Below are 19,437 nucleotides of genomic sequence, written 5' to 3'. Positions count from 1 at the left end.
GCAATCCCACATGGCTCACCCCCAAACTCAGAAACCGAAATTTCAACACCTCTTACGTCTCCCACAGGAAACGGAATTAGCACCACTCTGGTCATGGAAAGTGACACCCCCACTATCGGCCGGTCGCCCAGCCCAGACAGAATTCTTCCATAACGCACCATCCCTACTCATCCCTGAGTCTTGCGACTCCAACTGGTATCTCACCAAAAATCCCTCGGAGCTAACTCGATTTCCCTCTCAAGGGATACTCCAATAAAACTCATTCATCATGGCCCTCAGGCCCCATACTCTTTCACATCTGTTCTCAGCCCAGACAATCACCACAGAATAATCGATGAAACCAGAAGCACTAACCGCCACATGCCGTGGTACACAAACCATGAAATCACCTCTCGATCTGCTACTTATCATGGTACTCGAACCATCACCTCTCGATCTGCTACTTATCATGGTACCCGAACCATGACATCACCTCTCGATCTTCTACTTATCATGGTACTCGAACCATCACCTCTCGATCTGCTACTTATCATGGTACCCGAACCATGACATCACCTCTCGATCTGCTACTTAGATCCTCCGGAATACTCCCTGCATTGAGTATGGGTCATCTGCTTTCAGTAGTACGGGCCCATACTACCTGCCACATCTACCCATACTCTCTACACGGACCATTCCAAATTCCCTAAGTAGCTGCTCAACCTCCTTAATCACCAATCCCAACATGCGAGCTCGCTCCCCAGCGAAATGCTCTACTCTGACAGCGTATTCATCTGACTAAGGTCACTTCCTAGGCTCTTCCTAGGTTCTCACACTTCTCCGCCATCAGCTGCTGAGAAACTCCTTATGATGCCAGTCATCCACCTCCTGAATATCGTCACATTCACTTGGTAGCTGACTCCCATCATCAGAAATTCCACAAAGCACGAAGCAAGCATTATTCGGACATCGAATAAACACATAAAACCCACTCTAGGTGATAACTCCACTTGGTCTACTCATACTCAAAAGATATCACCGAACTCTGCAACTCTACCCCTCGCGGGTATCTGACTACTCTCTTGATAGGCTCCACAAATGCTCATCTAGGTATCTCTCCTAGATTACTACTCTACTCAAATCCCTCACTAAAGGATTCCTACTAGATACTCTCACTCAGCACCTACTCGAAATCGCATCACATATAGCAGCACTCCTAAGCTAAGCCATCACAAATCAGGCCACTCTAGTCCTAAATATGAATACCTAGCCTACTCTAGCATGCATAATATCTCATAGTATCTCATAACACATAACGTAAGCGTATTTTGGGAAATCACCGTTCGGGCTATGGCTGATTGTACACACTGCTCTTTTTCGTTTTCCCTTAGAAACTTTCATTCGCTTTAGAAAAATCATTTCTTTGAAAACTTTTCTCAAATCCCCAGTTTGAGTCCAGATTTACCCGAAGGTGCATCCCAATCCCTCAAACCAAGGCTCTGATACCAACCTGTAACACCGTAAATTTTCAAACAAAATTTTCATATAAAAATCGCATACTTTTCATAGCATATTATATAAAAATCTCGTTTATTCAATTTACAAAACACAACTCCATTAATAATCCAGGATCCTCGTAACTCTTTCTCTGGTGTGTACAATCAAGCTGGTGTCGTCCCGCGATCCTGAGAAACCTGAAACAAATAACACATACACGGTAAGCACAAAGCTTAGTGAGTTCTCCAAAATACCACATACAGCGCATAAGCCACTCGAGGCTATAACTCGCTAAGACCCTCCGGTCAATGTGTCTCAATGGGACCCTCCAGTCCCGTAGCTCGTTGGACTCTCTGGTCCGGTCTAGCTCGTTGGACCCTTCGGTCCGATCTGGATCGTTGGACCCTCCGGTCCGTTCTGATCAAGGACCCTCTGGCCTCATGAGTTGTTGGACCCTCTGGTCCGGTCTATATAACACATAGCTTACATATAACACAATGCACATAAATCTCAAACATACACATACACATAAGACCCTCCAGTCTGGACATAGATACCACTCTAAGTAATGTATATTGAGAAGACTCACCTGAAAAGCAGCAAGTAAAGACCTCGCTCCCGAATCTCGAACTAGCCTCCGCCTAATCACAAGGGATGAATATTTCTAAGTGATACTCTAATCACCACTCTAAAGACCGAAGGCTATTCTTCCTCTCTTTAACTCTTTGAAGTGGATAAAATACCATTTTACCCCTCCATGGCCTCTGCTACTCATGTTGACCAAAGCCCCAAAGTCAACAGAAGTTAAACTCGAGTCAACAGTCCATGTTTGACCCGACTCGCCGAGTGCACCCTTGGGACTCGTCGAGTCCACTTATTTTCCTCAGAAGTCTCGTGACAGTCCAGCTCAGCTCATCGAGTTGACCCCCAACTCGTCGAGCTATCGTATGATTCAGTTCTACGGGACAAACCCTAACCAACTCGTCAAGTCGTCTCATTGACTCGGCAAGTTCATTCAGACATTTTCAATCAGATCTATCACTCCAAACAATAGATCTATCTTCCCAAGTCTCAATAATCACGTAAACCTTCGATCTATACGTTCATACTCGAGGTTATTGCTCTGAAATGCTAATATATGCCTTTCATGAAGGATTTAGCTCATCAACCCTCATTTGAACGACTAAAGCTGGTATACCTAGACTCTAAGGACCTTAGGAGGTCCAGATCTGAGGTTTCCAACCTCAAACCATGTCTCATTCAACTCATAGATTCAAAAGGATGGAAGCAAAGCCCTAAAACTCCAAAAATGAGAACTAGTACAAGGAATGAGCAAGATGAGGACTTTGTACCTTATTCTAGCATCTGAAACACTCAATACCACAGATCTACTGCCTTCCTTTGTTTCCCATAATGAAGCTCTTCATCCTTCTTCATAGAAATGCACCAAGATTGCCCAAAATGATCACACACTCATTTTACCAAGGTTAGAACGGTTTAAGGGTTCCTCTCAGGCTCTCAAGGGAAAGTGTGGTCGCAAATGAAGGCCATACGGGCCTTTAAATAGGTCACAAACCCGGACAATTAGGGTTTCTCTGCCCAGTACCTACTCGGCGAGTCCCTCCTCTGACTCGTCGAGTCCACTCGTTAAATCCACGTGATGAACTCGATTCGACTCGGCGAGTTGTTCCGTTAGCTCGTCGAGTCCCTCCTTCAATCTCAAGATTAACATACATAATAATGTCCCTGAAAAGCTGGATGTTACAACACTGAAGTCCCGCGGACAAAACTCTAGCTGCTGGATGGCAGATTACCAAACTGTCAACATCAAAATAACACACAATTAATGATTGGGTTCCAGCACATAACCATAAGTCCATGCTTGGGGTAAAAGACTACTTTACCCCCAACTTAGCTTGATTCAAGCCCAAGGCCCAATCCAAAGGCCCAAAAGTCAGACAATGAACCAAAGCCCAACATATGGCCCAATTTTCCAAATTGGGCCCAAACCTTTACATGGTCTTACCCTAAGGCCCAACCATTTATTCTAGTCCCAACACTTGGCTTTCCAATGGTCCAATGTCTCATAATCATCAAGGCTCGTCTATGACCCATCTATGCCCCAATTTTCCAAATTGGGCCCAAACCCCTCAAATGGGCCTTACCCTAAAGCCCGTCCAAATATTCTAGTCCATATACTTGTTCTTTGTTGGCCCATTAATAGCCCAGTCACTAAAGTCCAATAGAAGGCCCAACTTGAAGCCCAAACATAATTAGGGTTTCTCACATGAAATGAAAATTAGGGTTAAGTGTTCTTGCTTAACCTATTAGGGACTTAATCCATTAAGTACATCACTCCACTAGGCCAAACATACAATGTAATTGGGCATAAGTAATACTTCAACCCACTGGTCCAAACGCGGGTCTCGACAATCCAAAACTAACATATTCCAAAATTAGGGTTTTCTAAACCCTAATTAGGGTTTCTAACCTAAGCACACGCCAATTAGTCAAACAAGTAGGCTTTTAGCTCAATTAGGGATTCATTGGGTCAATTAGGGTTTCATTAAGTCGAGCACCGCCCACTGCCACCTCGGGCGGTGGTGGTCGACGGTGATACACGACGGCTTCCACCACCTCACGGTGGTGGTTATGATGCTAGTCCAATCATGTCCAAGCATCCTAAAAGCAATCCAATCACATGCAAATGCACACTGCCACCCAACACGGCGTCTGGTGTCGGCAGTAGGCGGCAGCCACCACCTCACGGTGGTGATGGTGGGTTTCTTCGAATTTTTCGGTCATATAAATGCATTATACAACATTTCATCGAAAATAAAGCACGCATACAATGTAACACACACACACGCACAACCATCCTTGTGGTGGCCGGCGTTGGTACAAGGTGGCAGCCACCATGGTTGGCCGCCATGGTGGTTCCCTTACAGCTTCCGGCCAACAGAAAAACGCACATACACTCCAAACACGAGGTCGGACCGCAAGAAAATACACACCAACACAACCACCTTGTGGCGGCATAAGGCAGTCGGAGGAGGCGCGTCCGAGAATGGCAGCAGATAGCCTTGACGTCGTCTTCAACAACCTTGGCGTCGTTCATGGTGGTTCTTCCGTCCGTTCACGACGTCACCGGCAGCTAGGGTCACGATGGCGTTTCAAGGGCGAGGCAGCAGGTGGCGGTCGGTCCTTCCAGTTCATAGCTTCACTTGTAGCTTGAAGCAACACGACGATGGACGTTTGACCGCTCACACCGGTGGCAATGTCATCGGCTGGTAACGGTAGGTGCTCGCCGATCTAGGTGCTCGTCGCTCTTGCCTGATCGAAACAACGAAGAGAAGGGTGGTGGCGGTTGGAATTAACCATATGGCGGCTGCTCTAAGAGAGCTAGGTTTAGGGTTTCCATCAATGAATGAGCGGGGAAGGGATACCGGGTTTAACCCGTGCTCTCTTTCAAACATATGAGCATTTTTACAAGTTCAGTTCGTCCTCACCAGATTCGTTTTCAATTTAAATCCAAAATTTACCATTTAGCCCTTGCTTCCATAATTCTTTTCATAATAACTCCTAATAATTACCAAGCAGCCCCTGTCTTCAAAAATCCATTAAAATTAAACCCATAATTTACTAAACAGCCCTTAACCTTCAATATTCTTTACAAATAAATCCGAAAATTACATTTTAACCCCCAAACTCTCAATGATGACTTTTTAACCCCCAAAACCAACACCTTGCTAAATTATTCTGCATTTAGGGCTACTATTCATTTATTAATGTTATCTATTTATTTATTTAATAAACGAGATGTTACAACTCTCCCCCACTTAAACTAGATTTTGTCCTCGAAATAATTCCTTACCATTCCTTACATGCCAGACAACTTGAATGACATGGCCTTAGTGCCGAGCATAACCCAATTATCCATGAAGATCACTTATACTTGGCCAAGGCTCAAATGATCCTTCAAGTGGGAGACTTACCCCGTAACGGTGAGTACTCGGACAAGAGCTGCGCAACAAGGTCAAATCAATTACTCTGAGATTATTTAATCCCTACGCGATTGACTTATCATTTACCAATCAAACAGTTATCCCGTCCATACTTGCGAACCTAAAACACTAACACTGTCCGAGACACCGAAACTGCACGAAAAATTGAACTACCTGAAATAGTATGCTGCCTCTTAGCTGCTCTCCAAAATCCATCGAGACCTCCCTGGTCTCAATTCATTTGCCAGTCATCTGAAACACCGAGTTCCTACTTGGTTACTGAGCGAAAGCCTCCCATACAGTCACCCTTCGCAACTTCCAAATGATATCCCCATCTATCAATAGTTGCCACTAGTTATCTTGCAACTGTGGCTCTTATGACCTTCTGATCTAACTGATCGGGTCCATATGTCGAGTCCCAATGTCACCAAATCCAAGGCTAAAAGTGATTGCCACATGACCAAGGGTAGCCTTATATCCTAAACGACCTCAAACGGTCCATCACTTCCTTGATCCCATGACTACAATGATGTTCCTACTGTCGTATCACTGGCTCAACCAGGTCTGATTCATTTGGGGAGATCCGTAGACCAATCCGTGGATTTTCCACGCCCTCACTGTTGCACCCGAACTGGTGGGTACTACTGTTCCTTCCGCAATATAACAACACGCTCATGCTATCGACCAACCTAGTGAATGCTAAAGCTACACCTGTAGTCTCACAGCACTCTAGCACTATCTACCAACCTTGTGAATGCTACGGCTACACCTACAGACTTACAACACTCTAGCACTATCAGCCAACCTTGTGAATGCTATGGCTACACCCGCAGACTTACAAAACTCTAACACTATCTGTTAACCTTGTGAATTCTACGGCTACACCCACAGACTTACAACAATTTAACACTATCTGTCAACCTTGTGAATGCTACGGCTACACCCGCAGACTTACAACACTTTAACACTACCTGTCAACATTGTGAATGCTACGGCTACACCTGCAGACTTACAACACTTTCTCACACTATCTGGCTGCTAGTGAATGCTACGACTATCCCACAGTCTTACAGCACGTTCCACACTATCTGACTGATAGTGAATGCTACGGCTATCCGATAGTCTAACAACACTTTCCATGCTGTCTAAATCGTTGAATACCAATCCGAACACATCCGAACTCGAGCACACACACGATCTAACATCCCAACTGAACTGATTGCCTGACTGGAATCCCCAACCTGGTTCCCTAAGGCATGCTATCAAACATTCCGAGAACGCGATCTCATCATTGGCAAGTTTTCCGAACTTCCAACTCACACTATCCTCAATCCATACAGTCGCTTGGGCTGTCTTCCTTCCTGACAATGATGCGAATCTTATCCAAGTTTCAAAACTGTTCCTGCTTCTGAATCCATGGACGATTCTCCCCCACTTATATTCGCCTAAATCTTCACAATACATGAAAACGGAAGAAATCCCAACAATACTGATAACTCCAGATGCCGTGAAATGATACCGTACTCAAATATTGGGGTCCAATTAACCGATGCTCAAAGCAAAACTTACGCAATAGACCACTTCCCTTGGCGACCCCATGAGTCAATCTGAGCACAATGATTGAATCCACCAAACTCGTCGAGGGTGGATAACCACCCTACTAAACCCTAACCGCAGACCTTCCGCATAATGCCCCTGAACCGATCTCAACCATAAACCAAGATGACACTGCACACTCCCAACCCACAATTAAGGAAATGACATTTAGCAACCCACTAATAATTCTCGGCATGCAAATGGCATATGACATCACTTGAAGATATAACCCGAACAAAAACAGGGAAACAACCCAAGTGTACACTTTCCCAAGCCCTTGGAACGAAAACCCTATCGTGCAGTTTCCCGCAAGTGCTGCACTGAATCTGGCCCTCCTGGCCTCTCAAAAGCTGATCCGAAATCCTGGGTCTCTTCCTGAGACCCTCTAATATATGCAACTGATCTGGTTCCCTCTTCCCAGTGTGATGCAAGTCAATATCCCGTTCTCGGGCTCTAGAAGTGTTAGAACAAAGTTCTATTAGGATCGTTATATTCTATGCAAGCAAACAATTATGAACGTAAATATGAACACGAGTATGGCTTTGAATATGTCGTATGATTAATGCTTCAACACCTCAGAAGAGCTCGATTAAGAACTTCGACTGTAGAGGTGTTTAGGGTTACAAAACAATGAACGTAATAATCAACTCTTATCTAATGCATACATGCATGCATATTTATAATATAACCCTACTAGAAAATCACGGATGGACAGGCCCAATCCGGATACAAAACATAAAGCCCATGACGCACCACAATTAAACCCAACAATCTCCCCCTTTGCATAAATGGAACCAAAAGCTCACTTCGATTGAGCTGCAGAAGACTTCTTTATTGTTTTGAACACCTTCGGAATGATAGCCAAAAGATGATGTCGAAACGTTATGTACCACCGAAGCATGTCTGTGAAGTTCTTCTTATCAGCTTCCGAGTTCTGCTTGCACCGATGAATAATGTTGATGATGTACTCTAAGCAGTCGGTTGAAAATAAATGTTTATCAACAAAAGCGAATAAAAATATGTGTGCTTCGCCTTTGGTAAACATCACAGTGAGATGTGTTGAATCTATTTGGCCTATTTTCATCTTATTCACATCTCCTGGTTTCGGTGTTGGCTTGATGGTCGGTTTCTTATTCATCACCTTCGCTATCTCTTGATCCATAGCTGCAACCTCATGGATGTAAGAAGCCAACATCCTCTTCAAGTGCTCCAATATCGGCTCATATTCCCTCGGATTTGTGAGCAGAATGTTAAACAGCAAAATCCAGTCATGAGGATTTAGATTTGGAAGGTCTGCCAGGGAAATCATCGACACCAAGTTTGCTAAACCTCGAGTGATTTTGAAATTGACATTTACAAATTTCCCAGTAGGCGAAGGCTTGAGCACCTTGACAGTAACAATCTTCTGGGCACTCCATGTCAAGTACTGAGGTTGTCCATACTTCAGATAGAAATCAATAAGCTCTCTGTCAACCTTTGGATGAGGAAAAGGAACCTCAGCAGTCGAATCAAAGCAATGAAATGTGAATGCCTTTCGTGTTATCGACATGTCGAACTGCGAGTCCTTAGAGTTGTCACAGTCAAACGAAGCAACAGGTTCCAACCAATAAACACTTGGAAACTCTATAGCTTGATTGATAAGTTCCTCTTTTGTCCATAAGGGAAACAAGGCCTTCTTGCAGTTCAAGGCTTCTTCTTCTTCCTTGTTTCTCTTTTCCCTCTCCTCATCCTCCTTCGCAACCTTTAAATTTTCATCCAACTCTCGGTCTCTCTTCTTTCTTTTGAGAGCCTCAGCAATAGTTTCTTCAACATCACTATCATTATCATCATTGATCTCCTTTTGCTTGGCTTGTGAACCATAACCTGAAGCTACATTATCCTTCAGGTCGGTTGTGACTTTGACTTTCGGTTGGGTAGTTTCTGTTTTCACAATCACCTTCTGTTGAGCACCTTCTCCTCCTTGTTTTGGAGGTGTGAATCTATCCGAAACACCCTTCATCTCGTGTAACAAAGCAAGGGCAGGAAGAAGTTTGGTAGTGAGATGATTTTGAATGGTCAAAGTGAGGATAGGATCATGAGCACCAAGAATGTTGGTGAGCATATCCTTCACATCCCCTGCACATCTGTGAAAAATAGCTCTCTCTGTCTTCAACAAACCAATTTCTTTTTCAGCTTGAGCCAGCTGAATCTTCTGAACTTCAATCGTGGATGCTTGTCGAGCAAGATCTTCCTTCAGAACACTTTCTTTAGCCAAATCAGCGTGAAGAGATTCAAGTCTAGAATTCACCGAACTGATAAGTGAAGTGTTCTCGGCTTGGATGGATGAACGCACAGCCTCAAACTTTGTTTGCTCTTCTTGAAGAGACTTGGAGAAAGAATCCACAGAAGCATTCACCTTTGTTGCATTTGTATCAGCATGCCCTTTAAGTGACTCAAGAAAGATTTGTGTACTATGAACAATGTCATTAATATCAGTGGTGGCCTTTTGGCAAGAGGAGGTAGACTCATTAACAGCTTTGGTGGATTTTTCAATAGAGTCAGTGTATTGTTCAAGAGCAGTGTCCAGAAAGGCTTTAAGCACAACACCACTATAGGACTTGTTGTCATCAAGCAACTTATCCAATTTCTCATGAATGCACTGCAAGTATTGGCTGGTGATAGGAGCATCATCATCCTCATCAGTAGGAAGCCGATAGGGACTGAAGTATGTAGAGTCATACTCATCATTAGCACTACCGAGAGTGGCACCAGAGTCGGTTGAGTTGGAGGGTAAAAGAGGTTTAGTGATGACTGGAGGTTCGGTTTCAGTAGTTGCCCCCGAATCAGATACGTTGACTCCTACTGTCGGTTCAGTAATAGTAGTGGTGGTGGATTGGGAAATTATAGGAGGTGGTAAAGGAGTCGTAGAAATAGGAATGGAAGTAACTGGTGGAATCTTGTCATGAACAGGTTCGGTGGGAGTAGGGGATCGGGGAGGAGTGTTCCCTCTCGGTGATTCATGATGAATTTCTTCTTCTTCATTCTCCTCGTCATTGTCTGAACTAGAAGGAGTGGGACTCTTGGACCTTTTTTCCATCTTTTTAATCTTCTTGGGCTTAGAAGAATCTCCTTTATCAGACTTTCGCTTCTTTGACTTAGAAGCCTTAAACTTATCCTCCTCTGTTGTCTCCTTCTTGGTAGAAGCCTGTTTCCCTCGGTTTCCAGGCTTGTCCACAGCATCCAGGGCAGCCTGCTCTTCCGGAGATAGGACTCTCGGTTCCTTAGGAGTAAGTTTGCGATAATCAGCCATGACATGACTCTCGACTGTGACACAACGATACATAGTCTCAGGAATAGAGCCATTGTGAGGAAACTTTGTTAGATCAGAAATGATGATCTTCTTGGTGTGAAACATAGCAATTGACGCGACTAGGGCATCCTTCATTACAGGAATCTCCAAAGTATTAATCGCCCTTCGTGTAATAAGAGTCCAGAAGCGACCACATGAAATTTCTGAATGCCTCGTAGAGGTGTTGAGGCTCTGCACCACTTGAGCCCAGATAATTGTCCCATAATCAAGATTGAGACCATTGTAAAGGCCATAGAGAAGGGTCAGAAAACCCTTGCTGGTGCCATCAGATCCAGCACTCCTCTCCGCCAAACTCATGATGAGAAGAGTAAGCAATCCATTCCACTGAGATGGTAAACACGACTTCTTAACCTTTGTAACTGTGGTGAGCACATCCGTATAACCCATCTCGTAGAGCATAGAGAACAATTAAGTAGTAGTGATAAAGTCTGGTGAGATGACAGAGGAATCCACAGCAAGATGCAACAACGAACAAAATCTCCCTTTTGAAATAGAAGCCTTTTTTGAATGGATTTGAAAGTAAATTCGTTCCTTGTTCTTGTCATATGTGGCAGTAGAGTAAACCTGGGATAGGAGTGACATCGGGACTGCTTCGACCTGCGTTAGGGCTAGAACCAGCGGTGAATACTTCAAACATTCAACTACGTGCAACATATATGAATCATACAGAAACGGGTTGAGTTCGATGATCATATTCTGATTTGGCTTGATTGAAAGCAATGTTGATGAAGCAGTTTGATCTTGAACGGAAGAAGAAGTCGCCATTGTTGATCGAAGAAAGAAGATGAACAATTTCAACGTGCCTTGTAATTTGAGAGAATTTGTTGCTGGTAAAAGACAAATAAGATTAGAAACCCTTTATATACCGTTGCTAGGAGAGAGAAAAATCATCATGATAATGACGCGATCACTAAAACGTCGCCTGAAAAAGCACGATGTGACAGGTTGGTTACTCCCAGATATACGTCAGCACGCGTGGGTATAGAGACCGTTCAAATTCACACGCCCAAATTCTTATCCTCAATCGACGTTTGAAATTCAGTTTCGCTCCAAGATTTAGAATTACCCCTGTTTCGCCAAATGATAAACAAAAATAGAACCAACAGCAACCAGAATGTTGGAAAATTAAAATTTGCGTGCAATAGAGTGACAAAAGATAAAGAAATAAAGCAAATGTGTATGGGATGTGAGTGATGTCTCATTATAAGACAGAAAGCAGGTGATTCCGGGCAAGAATCGCTTCCTTCAAAGTCAAGATAGACTTGAAGTGCTTGTGTGGTTTCCCGAAAAAATACGATCAAGTGTTTATAGAGAAACATTGAAAGGCTTCTTTTAATTGTTAGTCAAAGGGTAGCTTATCTTTAACCGAACATCGAGTCTTAACATAAGACCGAACGTTGGAAGAAGTACTTGTGAGACCGATGTGATCTGTTGAACAAGTAGGTAGGATATATTTTATAATGACTAAAGAAGTTATAGAAATCTCAAAAACAAAAATAAACTGGATCTTTATGGGTAGAAAAGCCTTGGTGTTAGAAAAATTCATAAAAGATCACACAAAAATAAAATTGAGATTTCAGTAGGTAACCAGTAAGATCTTGAATAGAACAGTTCACCGTCAATTCATTAAAGGTGTTGGATTTTGGGTTTCACTCAGCACGTGGTATTCGCATCTAAGATCACAAACACAGATTTTATGCAACCATAAACCTTAGTGGTAATAACCGAGAGTCTCAAGGGTTACAGTAGTGAACCGAAAGTAGATGGAGAATATAAGGAGGGTGGCTAAGGAACCGAAAGTACCTCTGCAAAAAGAAATATGACAAAGCAGAAAACTCTTAACTCAACTGAGAAGAGTAAGGTAGCTCTGACTTGAATTGATTGAAACAGCCTGATTGGGAAGAAACGATAGGTATAGATCGAATCATTAAGGCCCAGTTCGAAGTCATAGAGGCTTTGGTCAACATGCAGCGGCATGCTTCTACGGACCCTTAACTAGTTCATATAAGAATAATCATACCTGCCTTAGCTCCAAATTCTGTTGTACTGGTATACTTGGAACCTATTTAAAAGAATGAGCAAACAAACACACCACACAAACAAAACAAACGAACAAACCGAACAGAAAGAAAGAAAAAAACATTTTTGAGATTTTGATATTTTCTAAATAAAAACAGAAAGAGAAAATATTTTTGGATTTTTGAAGTTTTCTAAAAAATAATAAAAACAGAAAGAGAAAATATTTTTGGATTTTTGAAGTTTTCTGAAAAATAATAAAAACAGAAAGTAGTTAAAAGAATAGAGATTATAGAATATACAGAATATACAACCGAAACCTTATCTTTATTGAGTGAAGCGAAATAGACCGAGCGTTCGGTTCATTTTGGTTCCTTAAAATTCCAGAGCCGAAATAGACCGAGCGGTCGGTTCATTTCGGTTCCCGAAAATTATGGAGTCGAAATAGACCGAGCGGTCTGTTCATTTCAGTTCCTTAAAATTCCAGAGCCGAAATAGACCGAGCGGTCAGTTCATTTCGGTTCCCAAAAATTTTGGAGCCGAAATAGACCGAGCGTTCGCTCCATTTCGCCTGTCTAATTTTTAGTGCAAGATTTGAGGATTCGGTACCGACTCTGCTTCCATCATTCCCAGGCCTTGTAAAATTTTATTGAAACTCGCTTCAGGTAAGGCTTTGGTGAATATGTCAGCCAGTTGATCAGAGGATCGAACAAAATGCACTTCCACGTTCCCATCTTCTACATGATCCTTGATGAAATGATATCTAAGTGCAATGTGCTTAGTTTTTGAGTATTGCACTGGATTGTGACAAATCCTTATTGCACTTTCTGAGTCACAATAGAGAGAAATCTTCTTCATACTCAGCCCGTAATCTCTCAGTTGGCTTTGAATCCATATTACTTGAGAAGTGCAAGACGCTGCAGCTATATACTCAGCTTCGGCTGATGAAAGTGACACACAGGTTTGCTTCTTGGACTGCCAGCTAACAAGTTTTCCGTCAAGAAATTGGCATCCACCTGTAGTGCTCTTTCGGTCTAGACCACATCCTCCAAGATCAGCATCAGAAAAAGCTTGAATGAAGAATCCAGATCTTGCAGGGTACCAGAGACCGAGAGATGAGGTTCGCTTCAGGTAACAGAAAATATTCTTTACTGCCACCATGTGAGGTTCTCTTGGATTAGCTTGAAACCTAGCACAATAACAAACAGAAAACATAATGTCCGGTCTACTAGCTGTTAGATACATAAGGGACCCTATCATTTGACGATATAGTGTTATGTCAACAGCAGGTTTTTTCAGAGATGGTGTTAACTTAGTGCCAAATGCCATAGGAACATTCACTTTTGAGTCACCCGTCATACCGAATTTCATCAGTAAGTTCTTTGTGTAGGCCTCCTGGTTGATAAAAATATCTTCTGGTCCCTGTCTAATATTTAAACCAAGGAAAAAATTAATTGGACCCATTGCGCTCATTTCAAATTTAGTCTCCATCAACTTCCTGAATTCAGCTGTTAAGCTAGGATTCGTAGAGCCGAAGATGATATCATCAACATAAATCTGAACTATCATTAGATGTTCACCTTCTTTCTTTCGGAAGAAGGTTGGGTCAATCGAACCTTGTTTAAATTTTGACATTTTCAGAAAGCGAGTTAAAGTTTCATACCAGGCCCTCGGTGCTTGCTTTAATCCATAGACTGCTTTATCCAGCACATAGCAATGATCAGGGAATTTCTCGTTCACAAACCCGGGTGGTTGCTCAACATAAACTGTTTCTTCTAATTCTCCATTCAAGAAAGCACATTTGACATCCATTTGGAAAACTTCGAAGTTTTTATGAGCAGCATATGCCAAGAAGATTCTAACTGATTCCAACCTAGCTACTGGAGCGAAGGTTTCCTCATAATCTATCCCTTCCTCTTGGCAATATCCTTTCACCACCAACCGAGCCTTGTTGCGAATGACGTTCCCTTCTTTGTCCAATTTATTTCTAAAGACCCATTTCAAGCCGAACACAGAAGCATCTTTTGGTGTGGGAATCAGCCTCCAAACTCGGTTGCGTTCGAACTCATGGAGCTCATCTTGCATTGCTTGAACCCAATCAGAATGATCAAGTGCAGCATTAACTATTTTCGGTTCGATTTTGGAGATAAACGAGTTAAACATACAGAATTCAACTTTAGAGAATAATGCAGTTTGTTTCTCTTTCAATTGTGAACGAGTAAGAACTTTCTCATAAGATTCACCAATAATCTGTGCTTTGGGATGGTCCTTGGTCCATTTCACTAACGGAAGATATTTTGGATCATATGCTGGATCCAATTCAGCATTCACTTCTTCTTCAAATTCTGATTGATCATCATCACCTTCGTCAGTTGCGTTCTCTTTCTCCCCCTCGACTGGCGAAGTGTAACCTGTGGCAGCATCATAGTTTTCATCCCCTATGGGAGTTGAATTCTCCCCCTCGACTGGACTAGCATTGGTCGGGTTTGAAGTTGTATTCTCCCCCTCGCCTGGACCATTATGAGTTGTGGATAGAATTGGATTCTCCCCCTCGAAAGGCACTTGGGTTGTCTGTTGTGCTGAAGAACTCTCCCCCTTGAACATTGAGCCAGTGTTTGGAGAGTCAGTTGAGGGTTGACCACCTGTCAGTTTGGAAGGTTCACTTTCCATTTCTTTGGCAGCTTCATCTATAATCTTTTTAAGATTGTCAATTTTGTTGTCTGCTGCTTTCGCTTCGGAGTGTGCTGCTTTCTCAGGTTCATCAAACAGCCGAATGTACTCTTCAAACAGGTTGGATATAGGAACTGAGACTTGTCCTGATTCAGGAAATATTTCCTCTAAGGCACTTTCGCGCCTTTGAACTTTCTTCATGTAATTATCGTCAAAGGTAACATAGTATGTTTCTTCAATCTGTTTGGAGCGTTTATTCAAAACTCTATAAGCTTTAGATGAGAGTGAATAACCAAGAAATATCCCATCATCTGCTTTGACGTCAAACTTGTTTCGGTTCTCCTTTGAGTTAAAGATGAAACATCTTGAACCGAACACGTGGAAAATTTTGACATTGGGCTTTCGATTATTTAAGATCTCATATGGAGTGATTGAGAATCTTTTGTTGAGGAAGGATCGGTTCTGAGTGTAGCATGCGGTTGCAACTGCATCAGCCCAGAAGTATAACAGAAGAGAAGCAAAACTGAGCATGGTTCTGGCTGCCTTACATAAAGAACGGTTTCGTCTTTCAACAATCCCATTCTGTTGTGGTGTATAAGGGGCCGAAAAGTTGTGAGTTGTCCCCTTATCAGCCAGAAAGTCCTCAAAATCTTTATTCTTGAATTCCATCCCATTGTAACTTCTGATATTCCTCAACGTCTTTCTCAGCTGTACTTCCACTTGCTTAATAAATGTCTTCAACTTGGGAGTTGCGTCTGATTTCTGTTTAAGAAAGAAAACCCAGGTGAAGCGTGAAAAATCATCTACAATGACAAGAATGTACTTACTACCACCGATGCTCTCGATAGCCGAAGGTCCACATAAGTCAATGTGCAATAGTTCAAGAGCTTCAACAATCTTGTATTGATTCGTGTAGGGTGGCTCTTTCTGCTTTGTTTTCCCATCTCACATGTTGCACACAGATGTTCTTTGTCAAACTTGAGAAGAGGGAGACCTCGAACGTGATCACCAAGCACCAACTTATTAATGTCTTTGAGGTTCAGGTGCGATAGACGTCGATGCCACAACCAGCTTACATCTGTGTTTGCCTTTGACAGCAAACATATTGTTGGTTTTCCTCGTATTGGGTTTAGATTTAAAGGATACATCTCTCCCTTGCGTTCAGACTTTAGCAGAACCTTTTTTGATTGATTTTCAATTATTTCTGAGCTATCATCATCAAATGATACTTTCAGACCTGTTCCCACAACTAATTGTGACACACTGATGAGGTTATGCTGCAATCCTTCCACATAAGCCACTTTTAAAATCGAGAAATCACCATTGGTTATCATACCATATCCCTTGATTGTTCCATAGTAGTTATTTCCATACTTTACACACCCACCATCTTTTAGGGACCGAAACTCCCTCAGCTCTTCCTTCCTTCCTGTCATGTGACGTGAGCAGCCACTGTCTATATACCATTCATCATCAAACTGCTCGTCACTAATTACCTGCAATTTCAAGCAGATTTAGGAACCCAAAGTTTCTTGGGTCCTGGTGAGTTTTTCACAGAAAAAGGAATTGCAGTAGAAATATCAACCAAATATGTTCGTTTTACTAGAGTGGATTGATCTTTTCTTTTGATGGTATACACCTTGATTTTTGTTTTATCTTGTTTAAACTTTGGTATATTAGATGGTGTGTTGTTAGATGGTTTATGAATTTTCTTTTGAATCCTAGGGTTAGCTGACGATTTCTTATTATGGAACTCAGAATCTGATGCTAGCTTTCCCTTTCCTTTTATGTCCTTCACAGAATTTGTTTTGCATTGGGACTTGGTAGGACCGAAACTGGACTTAGGACTGAAACTTGACTTTGGACCGAAACTAGACTGGGGACCGAAACTTGACTTTCGGTTCTGAGTGACGGTGTTTGGACCGAAAGTGTACTTTTGGTTGTTAACCGTGACGTTCGGACCGAAACTAGACTTTCGGTTCTGAGTTTTGGAATAGTAGGAATTTAGACTGAAATTTTCCTTTAGTTTTTCCTTTCCTTTGTCCGTTGATTCTTTCTTAGGAGGGACGTAGTTGGGATTTTGAGATTGCCAGTGACTTTTTCGCTCATTCAGATTCTTTGCGTATCTTTGATTTCTTAAGCGTTTCTGTTTAGCTAACTCCTTCTGCGATTTATGGATATTGAAGCTGGCCTTTGGCTTCTCCTTTTGAGTTTCGGTTGTCTTAGTTGGAACTCTCGGTTCTTTCATTGGTTCTTCAGGGATTTCTTTGGTTCCACTTATGCTTGGTTTGTCGAAACTCGAGGGTTTGTTGATGGGTTCAGCTACGTATCTTCCTTTAACCATCCATGAAGTTTTCTCAGACAAGCCTATGGTTTCGTCAGCGTTATCAATAGGGGCTGACCAGAAGTAATCGTCGCACCCTTCAGCATTGTCTTTGTCGACCAAGATTCTTAATTCTGCCGTTTGTTTTGTAGTGGCCCCTGTAACTGCATAAACTTGATTTGGCACAGTTTGAACCTTTTGATAAACCATAGCTTTTTCTTTGAGTTTTTGTTGCTTGTCTTTTGACAGGCGAGCGAATTCAACCAAATTTTCAGAAATGAGGGGTTTCTCATTCTTGGTTTCGCTCTTCATAAACTCAGAGCAATCAACAACGTCTTCTACTGAGATTTCACTCATCTCACTTTCCTCATCAAATTCAGACGTATTTTCTAAGTTCATTTTATTTTATGAAGTTAATTTAGCATTAGACAAGTCAAATGATTGAATAGTATCTGACTTAGTTTTCAACCTATCATTTTCATCTAAAATATCTTTTAGCATACATTTGTGTTCCTTAGAATCAATGAAGGTTTCTATCTTGTCCAGTCCAATTTTGTAAGACATGGATGTCTCTTCTGATGACACTACTGATTCACATTCTGCTATGACCTCATCCTCCTTAAATTCAAGGAAGGGAAAAATCATCTTATGAATCTTCTTTCCTATCTCACAACTTAAATGCAATTGAGCAATATTAGTGTATAAACGCTTAGCAATTAAACAAAAAATATTCCTTTGTTTTAAAAACTTTAAATTGTCTCTTTGCAAATAAATACTTTCATCCCTAGCCCTAATTAACTCCGCCTCCTTCAGCTCAATCCACATCCTTCTCTCCTCACTTTTTGAAGACACCCTGCTGATTTGGTCAGTTATGTTAGAATTCGCTAAGCGAGTTTGCATGAGACTACCACTTAAGTTAGAAAATTTTAATTTTAATTCATTTCATTCTTCTTCATAATCAGTTATTGGAACTTTAAGTGATTCAAGGATGGATTGTACCTTTTTGATCAGCCGATCGCAGTCGTTGATCTTCTCACTAACAGGCTTGGCTGCAAAGCACTTGTCCTCGGTCAGGTTTGGTTCCTCATTTGCACTTTCGGTTGATGAACCAGCTTTTACAATTAAACACCTTCCAGCCGAACCTACTTCCTTTGCCACATAAGACTTTCCATGAGTGGGCTTTCTCACCTCTTCATCTTCAGATTCGGTTGACCAAACTTCAACGCCACCGAACTCATCTTCATCTGCATTCTCCTGTATAATCAAGGCATTCATCGAACTGTTAGTCGCCTTCTTTTTCTTGATCTCTTCCAACTTGCGCATATAGTACGCCTCATCATCTTCACCGTCTCTTTTCTCAGCCATTTTCCTTAGCATGCAATCTTTGGCAAAGTGGTTCTTGCCATGACAGTAATTGCAGTCGAACCCAGAGTCTCCAGCAAGCTTGCTCTCCTTCTTGTCTTCATCCTTTTGAGAAGAATTTTTCGCTTCATCCTTTACCTTCTCAGAGCTGTAACTTCCCTGCCAGTTTCGGTTCTTGTTGACAGGAAATTTTCTTCGTGCAAACTTCTTTGGATTGGTGACCATCAAGGCATACTCCTCGCTTGTAAGGTCACACTCAGACATATCAGACTCTTCTTCTTCTTCTGCAATGCTCTTTCCTTTTGAGACAAGGGCCAACGATCCCACACCATAAACTACCTTCGCTTCTTTGGTTACAACACTTTCATGGGACTTAAGTATTCCCACAAGTTTCGCTAGGGAGTAAGACTTAAACTGTTCATGTGCTTTCACGGTTGAAACCACAGCCATCCATTCCGGTCTCAGACCGTTCATGAAGGTTACCTTCTGCTCGATCAACTTTCTTTCTATTCCATGCTTGATCATCTTACTTAGGAGATGATTGAACCGATCGAAAGTTTGTATGAGTTTCTCTTATGGTTTCTGTTCGAAAACTCCAAATTCTGATAACAACAAGGTTTGAATGGAGTGTTCTAGATCTT

The sequence above is a fragment of the Lactuca virosa genome, chromosome 5 (assembly GCF_052849685.1).
Source record: "Lactuca virosa cultivar CGN04683 chromosome 5, Lactuca_virosa_CGN04683_v6, whole genome shotgun sequence".
NCBI lineage: Eukaryota > Viridiplantae > Streptophyta > Magnoliopsida > Asterales > Asteraceae > Lactuca > Lactuca virosa.
The sequence above is the reverse complement of the archived record's forward strand: the minus strand, read 5'-3'. Positions refer to the sequence as shown.